Below are 13,094 nucleotides of genomic sequence, written 5' to 3'. Positions count from 1 at the left end.
GCATTTAACGCACTTGCCCCGCCCCAGACCTATATGGGTCATCTGACATTTCATACAGCTGATTGATGACAAATATGAGGCAGGGGCAGGGCAACAACTCACTGAGTGATGGAGCCTAGAGAACGTAGTTAGAATGTCCCTAAAATTCTAGATATGGGGCAAAAATGCCCCTGTTTGAGTTTTGTCTCATATTTACATCATATAGTTAAGCAATATCGCACTTGCAATAGGCTAAGTGCAATATCACACGAGTGATCTTATAAGACTGTTCAGTAAGTAAGAAGTTAATATTGTGTTATTTTAGACACAATGTTGTCTGTTTTGCTAAATTTTGCCAACGAAAATATAAAGACAAAGCAGAACTGTTCGTCTCCGAGCAACACACAGCGGCATTTCATTTCTTAATGCACGTTTTGAACGAATTGGGTGAACCATTTGCCGCGTTGAACCACTGGCCATAGGCGCGTTGGATTTGAAGCGGCGCTGCACAGACCGATCGGTGTATGACATCAAAGGCCCGCGAGAGCTATTCAAAAGCATGCAGAGCCGTCTGCTCTCTATAGCTCTCGCGATACTTTGATGTTACACACCGATCGATCTGATGGTGATGATGATCGGCTTCAAGTCGAACAAGCCTAATGATTCAATGGACCATTCATAAAGAACCATCTACTTCACTCCTGAATGAATCAGCCATTTGAACGAATCAAATCTCGATGACTTAATCATTAAGACATTTACCACCACCTACTGGCAGTTTTAGTTTACTATTTAGAGTATCATTTCCTTAAAGAAATAATTTAATATTTCCATAGTAATAATATAAAAATTTATAAAATAAATGATTAAAGGTATAGTTCACCCAAAAATGACAATTGTTTCATCATTTACTCACCCTCATGGTCCAAAAGAGTATATGTAATAAATTTGATCAAACAAAATATTTCTTGCTGAAGCTACTTTTTGTAATGTCTGTTTGATGCTTTACACAACAATGACTTTAAATGATCTTTTGGGAGTAATTTCTCAGCCAAATGTGATGTGCGATTAATTAGAGTAATTAATTGCCACATCATGTAATTAATTAGATTAAAAATTTTAAATCGCTTACCAGCCCTGTATAAAACCTTTGAAAAGTGTTAAAATGTTAGCTACATCTCACCTTGAACTCTTTCTCTGTTCAAATTGGCTTCAGTAAAGCCTTGATTTGATTGCCAATTCAGTCATTTTGACATTAACGATCACTGAAGCAGACCACCTAAAAATGTAACCTGTTAATTGTTATTGATATAATTTTGGCCATTTGACTATTGATGTAAATTTCTGCAAATCAAGCAAATCAGTGGCATAACTGTATTGAAACATTTGGAGATGGACCACATGCCCCCAGATTCCCCATATGTGTTTACTTGATGAGGGACTCTGACCTATTACTGTGAAAGGCTAGACACAGCCCATCCTTTTTTAGAGTGTGATCTTTTACTTCCTGATTGTTTTTAAACATAGGCTACTGGTTTAGGGTTATGTGTACTCTATGCTGTTGCCTATAACTTTGTAGGTCTGATGTGCTTATTTCAGTGTTTACACCTTTTGTTGTGTAGGCCTAGGGTGCCAAACAAGAAATCAGCCAGTTCCCAGTACCTCATACCTAGTTTAAAAAGACTGAAATATCACGTCATGACATTGTTTTTTTTTTTTTAATTGCTCAGTTATATCAGCAAAGGTTAAACTGTCTTTCTTACAAATCAATCCATTGGCCTATAATGTTTTGGTTATTGCAGTTATCAATAAAGTTACTGACCAACTGTGAGTAACTCTGTTTTATTTACTAGCCATATCCTTGGTGAGTGTTAATTTTGGACCATGCATGAAGGTGAGAAATGGTGCAGAATGAATCTAAAAGTGTGTGTGGAAAGAAGTGGAGCCTGTGAACAGCTGTTCTGTCTGGTTAGAATGGCATACTGGAGTAATTAGACACCAGATTGTCAGGAAAGCTTTGCAACACAGTAGCTGAGAAGAATCTGTTTACCATTCTAGAATGGAAGGACAGGGCTTTGGGCATTTGTGTACACAGAGAGAGAATCTTATTCCTTGCTCCTTTTCTTTCTCTCTTCTCGTACCATATCTGATGCCTCCTCATGTGCACTAATTATGGAAACTGCTGTGTTTTTTCTGCTCTGCATATCCACTAGAGTTAAAGCTGCTCCCTTGGCTCTTTTAGATAAGAGGCAGTCATCATTCCATTATTTCTCCCTCCTTTCATTTTAATCTCCAGCCTTCACAATTGAAATAAAATCACTTGGCTGAACGAGAGCCCTTGGGACCAAGACAATTATATTTGAAGCTCTCCTGGCTATGACTCAATATTATTTGGCTTGATGAATTATATCAGAGTAAGTAACCTATTTGACCCCTACTCAAACAGCACAGTGTGAGTATCTGTGTGTTAAAGAAGAGAACATGACCAGTCTTTTCAATGCCAAACAGCGAAAATTAAGTGTTGATCTCAGAGCCAGAGTCCAGGGACAGAGTTCAATAGAAAAGAAATGGATTTCAACACTTTTCAATCTTGAAGATTTTCTGTTTAGCACCACTTAATTCAAACTTCAATCAAAATCTAACAGCAATTCCTCCTTCATCAGTGATTCAGTCTTTATCTTTTTTTCTTCATTAGCATGGCTCAAGTTATTGCTCAGTAATTTATCTTTCATTCCTCCTCTCCCATTATATTTTGGTAGTCCCTTCTCTCTTAGAAATGCTTCATTTCCTGTCTCGCTCATTACAATGTTAAAGTGATGTATAGTTTTACTCTCAGGATAAAAACATCTTTTAATATGTGGAAATATCAGGATATGAAACATTATAGTCATCTGTTCTGTGCAAGGTTGTGCTACATTCAGAATGCGGAACTGTAGCTTTAATTATAATAACTAATCAGATTGAATAGCTAAACTGGCACATTTACAAAAATTTACAAATTTACGTGAACTTTGTCTGTAAATTTAAGCTAATTACAGCAATGTATACTTGTATGGTTTTAGTTCATTGCATTATCAATACATTCCAACTTTGATTTCAATATTTATTTGTCATTAAGATATCTAAAAACATCTGGTGGATATTTAATAGTGCTTTATGGCAAAAATAAGTTTTTGCTGTCTTAATTGTTTTAATTATTTTTTTTATTTGTAAAATATGTACACCATCACTTGTATGCTCACTAAAGCTGCATTTATATTTAATACCTAATTAATAATATTTGTATTTATATAATATGTATATATATTGATACAGTAAAAAGGATTTATTTGAAATTAATAATCTTTTGTAACATTAATAATTTTATGAACAAAGTAACATTTAATTTGTCCTTGCTGAATAAGAGTTGGTGTTTTTTCAATGTATGCTTCAGACACGGGTCACGACGAGGCGTTCCCCATAGCGACCCCTAGAGGACGCAGTGTCTCGTTCCCTACTCAGGGAACCATGGTTACACAAGTAACCTGAGACGTTTCCCCCCCTTATTGTCCCCAAAATTTTAATGGCGGTGTTTAATATATTCTTAATAATACACATATTTTTTTAAAATCAAGAAATAAATAAGAATACCTAATCAGACTGCAGTAATTGTGTATGTTTTCAGCAAACTTTAACTTGTACAAATAAAATCCCTTGTCACCTAACTTCTGTATTTCTTTTAACAAAATAAAGTAAATTTCTCTTCGTTTTATTTATTACATTTAAATGTTTAATTCTTAAAACATAAGACATTACATTGAAATTCCAAAGCCGGATTCTAAATCCTCAATTTGTCCAGCAATTGATTGTCTTCAGACCCATTCCTCTGGAAAACGGAATAATTTTAACTCACACATCTCTTCTATTTGTTTCAAGTTCAACTTTTAATGCCTCAGGAGAAATAACAGATAGATTTTCCAGAATGATGTGTAAAGTGACTGTGGAAGTGAATGGAGCTGTAGTACATTTTTTCTTTAGATTTGTCTCTGGGGCCATATACATTTCCAGAGCTGGTCTACAATGTGACTGTTTGGTTTTTGTTTGCATGTGTGAGTGTATTTGTGATCTATGTTATGTTTGCTGTCATAGTAACAGGCCTTGCGATAGCATTTGAGCAATGGGACAGCAACTGTAACAGAGTCAGCTCTGCAGTACCGGGTGCAGAGGTCATGACCTCTGTTGATGGATGTACACAGACGTAATGGTCACCAGTGGAGGAGGAGTTTAGTTACCTTGTCTGAAACGAGTAACTCAACTGGTCATGAACACTTTCACCTCTGCCCCCGTATATATATATATAAGTATTCCTGTGCATGAGAGTCTTTGCTGTAAATTTTCAGCATATTGTTTCACACTCACCCTTAGCATGAGAGGAGTCCGATATGCTTCACACGTGAATGACGGCGTTATCACCTTTGTCATCGGGCCAAAGACTGACCTACATGTGCTCCGGTTTCCTCTCCACGGCACATCTAAGGTCCACTCGGAGGGGTTCTGGTTTCTTCAGCTTCTCCTTCTTCTAGCTCTCACTTTCCATCTCGCAAACCACTTTGCCCAAACCAAAACCCCACACGCATATACTCTTAACCCCAATCATCAGCCAGACCAGATAGACATTACCTGTATCAATTATTAAGCCTTGAGAATAGCACTCATCTTTGGAAATGTGACCCGTGAGGTCAGAGCCTGTGGGCTGCAGAGAATATCTGAAAGAGTGGCATTGAGTTACTCTAAAATTCATATTTGATTACCCATTAATTCCTAAGTGATTGTGACTAATCAACATCAGCAAGGTGATACTCAAGCTTATAATGTACGTATATATCATATTTGCTGTTGTGATCAGCATAAGGATTTGTGCTAGGCACTTGCTCACATCTCAGCTCCAAAAAGTCCCCAGATTTATTTTTTTGCGCTTTTCCTGTGTTTTCTGGAATTAGCGTTGGCACACCTCTGACAGGAGATTTGATGGACTCAGAGAACATCGATCACTCCTGTTTTGCGCCCATTGGCATGTATGCTGGCACATTGCTGAAATTGATTAAGAGAGCCTGTCTTGGGACGTCCTTTTCTGTAACCTTCAGGTAAGAGACTTTCAGGTTGCTTTCAAACTCCTCTACTCAAGCGTGAAATAAGGTTCCATACTCCTCTGAAGTACTTGAGAGGAAATTTTAACAACACAAAACTTTTTTTGTTGTTGCTGATAATCAGAGGAAGGATTAATTTTTATGCTGGTTTTGGTGGCAGGGAAAGACAAATTTCTGGGGAAGCAAGCAATTTGCTGAATGATTTCCATATTTATCTCGTTTGGACCCTTGAGGTAAGCATGAATTGATTAGGCAGATTACTTTAAGATTATATTTTATAAACGACCCAAAGGGCCGTTCTAATTTTAAATCGCTTCAAACTGAGCATTTTAAAACATGCTAATGATCCATTTTATTTTGTTCTATTTAGGAAGCAGATGTTCAGGTGTGTGTCTGTGTGAAAGTGAATAGGTTGCAGGTTACAGCAGTCTTAGAGTGCTTTTTTCAGCGCTGTACTTGAGAATGATATCATCACAGTACTAAGCAAGTGCAATATATCCTAGCAATTAAACCACTGGTCTTTTGACATCAGAAATTGTGCAAAGACCCTGAAGACTATTCCATATGGTTAAATATAGAAAGTTAAAGTTTTACCATTTTAATCATGGCTTTAACTGTCTGTTTGTTTGGTGAGTGTAAGCTTCAGTGAGCTTCATCCGAGCACCTGCAGTCACGCTAAGAGGAGATTATGAGATATTGTTGAGACCCGCTGGGTGCCGACCTGTGAACGTAGAGCTGTGAAATGGCTTGATGAATGCAATTTTCTGTTCTGTCTGTGTTGACATGTGTCCTGTTGAAGCAGGATGTTTCTGTGAGACATACTGAAGCTCTAACACCCCCACCCACCCACCTTTTGTAAAATAGTCTGTGTATGCTGTACACCGTACTTTGTTACTAACTGCTGCTTAAGCAGGTTTATTCTTACTGTAGAACAAGTAAGTCTTACTGTTTTATTTGGGGAAAAAATAGGGGTCCATGATATACACTACCGTTCATAAGTTTGGGGTCGGTAGGATGTTTTTGAAAGAAGTCTCTTATGCTCACCAAGGCAGTTTATTTGATCAAAACTACTGTAAGAACAATAAAATGAAATTGTATTACAATTTAAAATAACCGTTTTCTATTTGAATATACGGACCCTATATATTTTTTTGGGGTCTGTAAGACTGTTTTATGTTTTTGAAAGAAGTATTTTATGCTCATGGCTGCATTTGTTTGAACAAAAACACAGTAATAAGTAAAAATTATTACAATTTAAAATTCTAAGATATATTTTAAATGTAATTTATTTCTGTGACGGCAAAGCTGAAGTTTCAGCAGCCATTAATCCAGTATTCAGTGTCACACGATTCTTTAGAAATCATTCAAATATGCTGATTTGGTGCACAAGAAATACAATCGTATTATTATCATTGTTGAAAACAGCTGCTTAATATTTTTGTTGAAACTGATCTTTTTCTGATCTGATCAGGATTACGTATTTGATTAATAAAAAGCACTTATAATGTATTTTGTAACATTATAAATGTATTTTAATCAATTTAATGCAGACATAAAATTATTTGTAGTTTTTAAACACAAATTGTTAAACAAAAAAAGTAAAATCTGTAAGATGTGTTTTTTTTTTTACCATGGCACTCAGGAATTTTTGTCTTTATTATTAGTTATATTTGTGAAAAAAATATAGTATTAAAAAGTAAAAAAAAGTTGGCCACAGGCATGTATAATTCATTTATATTAACTGCTCATTGTCAAAAATAAAAAATAAAAAATAAAAATTCCATCCGTAATTAAAATTAGTATGGTCCATTTTTCTGAAAGAGACTGAAAATGTTCTCTTCTAAATGTTAGTTTAGTCAACTTTTAGTACACTAACATGGGCTAAAAGCCACTTAACTCCACTTCTGGTTTCATATGATTTTAATAATATTAACTAGCATGCAAGGCATCTTAAACCCAAGCTTAGCCTGGTGACTTTGTCTTCTGCCATGCCCAACCCGGCCGTGCCCAGCCCTACAGCCGGACCCAAGAGCTCAGCCAGATCTGGTTTCATCCTCAGCACGCAGGGAGGTTATAAGAGAGGCTGGAGAAGAAGATCACACGCACATAGAAAGAGAAGGAAAAGAAGACCGTGAAATGCATAGAGAGATGAATAGCTGACCGTGAGTGCGTCGCAGTCAGGAAGCTACTCATCCTTTGATTGAACGTTCTCGAGCTACTGTGATTGCACCCAGACACCCCAGGCTCCAAAGAGGGGGGGGGTGAAGGGGCCCGGCCGGCCATGATTGCAGCTCGTAGTAGTTCGTTGGGTCGAGGGGGCCCCGAGGAGCCCTCCAGGCACCGCAGACAGTCAGCTGCTTCTCTGGCAGGGCACCGTGGCCACCGCAACTCTCAAGAGAGCACTCGTGATAGCCATGCTCAGCACCGGCAGGGGGTGCTGCTGCAGGCAAGGAAAGCGTTTCTTATCAGGGAGATGGAGACCAACTGGTACTTGAAGCTGTGTGGCCGGGCCAGAGAAGATAGTGTTGCTTATGAGACTGGCATGCCTTACCGGTGAGTCCTGAAAGCAGAGTTATGTGAGCTGTTTGCTCGCGGGTGGATTGATGTCTGAGAAAACCTTCCCACAGTGCGTTTTTGTTTGTTTAAGGCCAAAATAGTTTCAGGTATGAGATCTTTATCTCTTTCCATGTGTTTGTTCATATGAATTTAATTGTAAAAACATGAACACAGAAGCTTTTTGTTGATGTTGTGCGTTGATGCACAAGAAAATAACGAAAGTTTGTGAAAATGAAATGTGTGTTTTATTAAAATGTATAGTTTTAATAATAAGGAAATGTTGGAGAAATATTGCCGTGGGCAGTTGTTGACTGACATTGCATTAAAAACAAATAGGTCAGGGGTCTTCAGCGGGGGGCTGTGGTGGTACTATGATTATTGTTTGATCTCAGTCTATTTTTTTGTGAATAAAATGAAAATACAAAAATACAACATTAATATAATTCCCTGGCAAAAATAGTTATGAAAAGTTTGCCTAAATGCTTCATTAACCCTCCCAATTTAAGATTTTTATTTTGTACATTTATTATTATTTTTTAAGTTACTCTGAACATTAATAATGATTAAGAAATTAATACTTTTATTCAGCAAGGACGTATTGTTTAAAGTGACAGTAAAGTCATTTATAATGTTACTACATATTTTATTTCAAATAAATGCTGTTCTTTTGAGCTTTCTAACTATCAAAGAATCCTGTGAAATAAATGTATGAGTTTACACAAAAATATTAAGCAGCACAACATTGTTAATAATAAGAAATGTCTCTTGAGCACCAAATCAGCATATTACAATGATTTCTGGAGGATCATGTGACACTAACGACTGGAGTAATGGCTAAAGAAAAATCAGCTTTGCCATCACATTAATAAATTACACTTTAAAATATATTTTAAATTGTAATAATTTTCACAGTATTGCTGTTTTACTGTATTTTTGTTCAAATAAATGCCATGAGCATAAGATAATTCTTTCAAAAACCCAAAACATTTGATCTGATTTTATGGACTAGTGTTTTGTCTCTGTATTTACCAAGAGATCATTGACCTGGAAAAGGTTAAGGACCTTTACAATAAGTTATCCTTAACTGTCTAATGTTTATGTGAAATTAGAATTTGATCTTCATTCTGAAAGTAAATATAAATAAAGATACTGTACAGCCAAACCAAAAATTATTCAGACACCATATATCATTTTTGATATATATATTTTTTTTACTAGTGGGTTCAGGACATTATATTTATGTAAGTGAGGATAGCAAAATAAACTGACATATTATACCCAAAAATTCTTCATACAGTGGACTACCAGTAAAACTGATAAACAATTTGGGACCAAAAATTATTTAGACACTTTGACCTGGCCATGTTTTGCTTAAGTGTTTTTCTATAATTGCTAATGTGACCTTTTTACACCACAGACTGAACAAAATGAAGCATTGCTTTGTAATTGGTGGACCTAGATTGGTATTATCTAATTGTGTACTTAACTTTAAGCTATTCAACCTAATTCATTACATACCCCTCTATCAAAGTTATCTGACATTATCAAGATGAATTTGTTCTGACACAGTTTAACTCTGAGTTCTTGTCATGTTTTATTACCATTTTCTAGAAAATGCAATCACAGGCTCTACTTCACATTTTGACATCGTAATCCTTGCTGTTTCAGGCCTTTGACCCTAAAGATCCACGAATAACCAACATTCTCACCTCTGTGTATTACTGACATCACATATTTCCACAGGAGATGAATTCTATGTAACATCTCATAGATGTCAATAAGAGCAAATGGAGACGTTTGCATAAGTCTCCTCACAGAAATATCATAGTCTGCAATCAAAAGTGAGAGATTTCAGTATGAACTCAAACATTTCTCATCAAATTATATGAGCTATAACCTACTATTCACATTCACTTCATTAATTTATAGCTGTACTGTACATCAACAGTAGTCTTATTTGTTTCTATTTGTATTTCTCGTAAGGAATTCAATTCATGATACAGCAGTGGCTGGTGTATTAGTTATCCCCAGCATGAATGCCAAAACTGAGATTGTTGAACGTGTTTGAGGGAATTTTGTTTTGCGGTTCTAATTCTCTTTTGGGATGTTTGCCATTATGAGTGTTCTACCCCAAATCCTTTCATCCTGCCATACACTGCATGTGTATGTCTCTCTTTTACCTCTTCCAGCTTCAGAAGCCTGTCCTTGAGCTGATTTTGCTTTTTATGTCTTTAAGAAAATGAAGCATGCAGAAAAGGTTAATGGAAGGGTTTAAAGCTGGAGCCCCGCAGATGTAGGATGCAAGAATGCTGGGTGCCTTTTATTCTGTTTCTCTGAAAGCTGAAAACATATCTGATGAAATAGGTCGTGAGACAGAAAGACACATGACAGACAGAGAGAAGCACGGTATATTAAGTCTTACCGTGTTTATAGTTTACTACAGCTTCATATTTAGTTATGTTGGCACACAAATAAAAATAAGCACTTTATAAGTATCTAAAATAAATTTAGTTTGCATTTATTGATGATATATTAGTGTCATTATTTTGAAACATGAAGCAAAAGACCTAGCACAGATTTTTTTAATTTACATTTTTATTTGTAGTAAGTGTATTTATTCACACATTATTCGGTTTTCCAGTAATTGGTGAAATGATGAATTGTTTTGTGGCACACAGTTATTAAGCCTGTATTTTTCAGGAGAAATTTGGTACTGATCTTAATTCTTAAGTTTTAATACCTGTGGGGAAAAATCAATAAAAGGCAATTAAGGCAGTGAGAAAATTAAACTTTGATAGGGGAATGGAGCTGCCGAGTTTAATGGCACAGTTATTATAGTGTTGCTTTAAAGTTATTATTATTTTTTTAATTATTAAGTGGATGACGCACTTGACAAGACACTATTTTTAAAGTACATTTTTAGTAACAGTGGGTGTTATTCACTAACTGTGCATGAAATCTGTGTATGAATGTTTCCATGAAAAAAATCATGATTCACCGATAACTATTGATCTAAATGTATTCTAAATTCACGAAACAGTGTAATTACCAATGAAACCAAACATAAACAAAAACCACATACTCTCTTGGTTGTCCTATGTTTGTATTAAGACATTTTACACAGATTTGTCTGTTGCAAGGTTTCTCTGTATTACAGCGCAGATATGGGTAATGTACAGCTGGCTAATGAGAGGTCTGTAATCTGGGTCTGTATAAAAGGTCTTTGGGTTTGAACTGGTTTTGAGGATGGCACACTTGGCATTGCTCGAGGATTTTGCTGCACTTTTCTCAGGCAAGAACCCTTCTTTTAGTGAGCATCATGTGTGATGAAAAGCTGTAAGGATGTGCAGAAAGCCCTCATATGGAGATGGTTTGAGCATGTTTTATGCAAATAAGTAACCTTAGGCCAACCATTTAGAATATTCCAAATTCATTAACATTAAAATATATAAAAAAAGAAAAATTAGTTAATTAATTTAAAAAAGTTAATTTTCTGCCAAAACATTATCCATTATTAATTTTATATTAATTTCATTACTCCGCAAATTTCAAAATACATATAAATCACCTGTATAAAATGAAAATGGAAAATTCTTTATTACATTACTACAGTGAATTGTGCCCTTTTTACAGATTTTTTTTTTTACTTGAATGTAGAACAAGGTTAAGAACGAATTCATGTGTTTGTGTTGTGCATTAGGTAGAAGTTTTTAACGGAAATTCTTTGCGTATAAATACTAAATAAACCATGCAATTATTAGTGAATCAGACCCACTGCATCTTTTAAAGAGGATGATAGATAATTTTTTTGTTTTACTTTTTTTTTTCTTTGATTATGCAGCTACTGTAACAACTTGTTTAACAACATTTCAATCAGGCTTACATTGTTTTTAAAATAACGCAGAATTCTTCCAAAGTGATGCTTGGAATTTAAAGGGATAGTCCACCCAAAAATTTAAATTCTGTCAATTATTACTCACCCTCATGTCGTTCCAAACCCGTAAGATCATTTTGGATGAAATCCGAGAGCTTTCTGACCCTCAATAGACAGCAAAGCAACTACCATGTTCAAGGCCCAGAAAATTAGTAAGGACATTGTTAAAACAGTCCATGTGACATCAGTGGTTCAACCATAATTTTATGAAGCTATACGAGAATATTTTTTTGTGTGCAAAGAAAACAAAAATAATGACTTTATTCGACAATGTCAGTACGTGATGCACGTGATGTCACATGGATTATTTTAACGATGTCCTTACTACCTTTCTGGGCCTTAAACATGGTAGTTGCTGTCAGTGGAGGGTCAGAAACCTCTCGGATTTCCTCAAAAATATCTTAATTTGTGTTTCGAAGAAAAAAAGAATGCCTTACTGGGTTGAAACAATGCGAGGGTGAGTAATTAATGACAGAATTGTTATTTTTGGGTGAACTATCCCTGTAAAGTATGTTCATATTTGTATTTCTGTGTGTTTATCTTTATCTTCATTTGTTTGTTCCTAGCCTACTCAAAATGCGTACACATTTCAAGATGCTAACATAATTGCTGTTAGAGACCAGGGCCCGTATTCACGAAACATTTTATCTTACCACAAAGAGTTCTCCTAAATAGCAGTAAACATTTTTAGCTAATAGTTTTCTCTTAAAACCAATTCACAAAGCTGCTGAGACAAACTTTTACTAAGGAATAGAGAGAAGTCTTAAGCTAAGAGTAAGGGCGGGGTTGACCTTGTTGCTATGGATGATGTCAGCATGCTTACTAACTATGCACACAGTGATTGGCTGATAGGGGAGGGGTATCTGTCAGAGACACATACATGGAAATATTGTAGAGCACGATATTATGCTGCCATATTCAAATAAAATGTAAAAAATAAAAATGTTGCCACATTCAAATAAAGATTTTAATATGCAGGCTATGTGTCACTAATTAAACAAGTAATGTTCAGCTAATTGTCAGCCTCTTACATGTGTGCTTCTTGTAAACTGTTAGAGGATATGCATATAAACAGCCTTTTAATTAACAGAGTAGAATAACCATGAGAGTAAGACATGCAAACGTAAAAGAAAACCAAACTAGATGCAAGAACGGCTGTTACTTCTTGCCCAACTGGTTAATGAAAACAAAGATATAATCAAAGGAAAATTTGGAGTTGGGATAACCTCCTTTGAGGTTAAGGTGATACCTTTTTAAAAGCTCATTATCGTCAAATGTTTCTAAAAATGTTTACATTCAGAGGCAGATTACCGGCAACAGCCATTTTAGGATAGTTTGTGGCTTGGTCTTAGGCCATGTCCACATGTACATGGGTATTTTTATAAACAGAGTTTTTCCTTCTTCCGTTTTAAAAAAAATCTCTGTCCACATGAAAACGCAAACGCATGCTATGAAGCACTGTCAAGTAAAGGCCAAACCAACAGGTGGAGATATAATCT

At 35.6% G+C, this 13,094-nt stretch overlaps 1 protein-coding gene across 1 annotated transcript in view; it reads left to right on the top strand.

The window, feature by feature from the left end:
- LOC107711771 (voltage-gated potassium channel subunit beta-1-like) overlaps window positions 1-13,094 on the top strand; it is an 85,419-nt gene that overhangs the window by 2,525 nt on the left and 69,800 nt on the right. The gene's annotated exons all lie outside the window — the stretch shown is intronic.

The sequence above is a fragment of the Sinocyclocheilus rhinocerous genome, unplaced genomic scaffold (genome assembly GCF_001515625.1).
Source record: "Sinocyclocheilus rhinocerous isolate Xijiao unplaced genomic scaffold, SAMN03320098_v1.1 scaffold778, whole genome shotgun sequence".
Taxonomy (NCBI): Eukaryota; Metazoa; Chordata; class Actinopteri; order Cypriniformes; family Cyprinidae; genus Sinocyclocheilus; species Sinocyclocheilus rhinocerous.
This window is presented reverse-complemented; position numbering and strand designations above follow the sequence as displayed.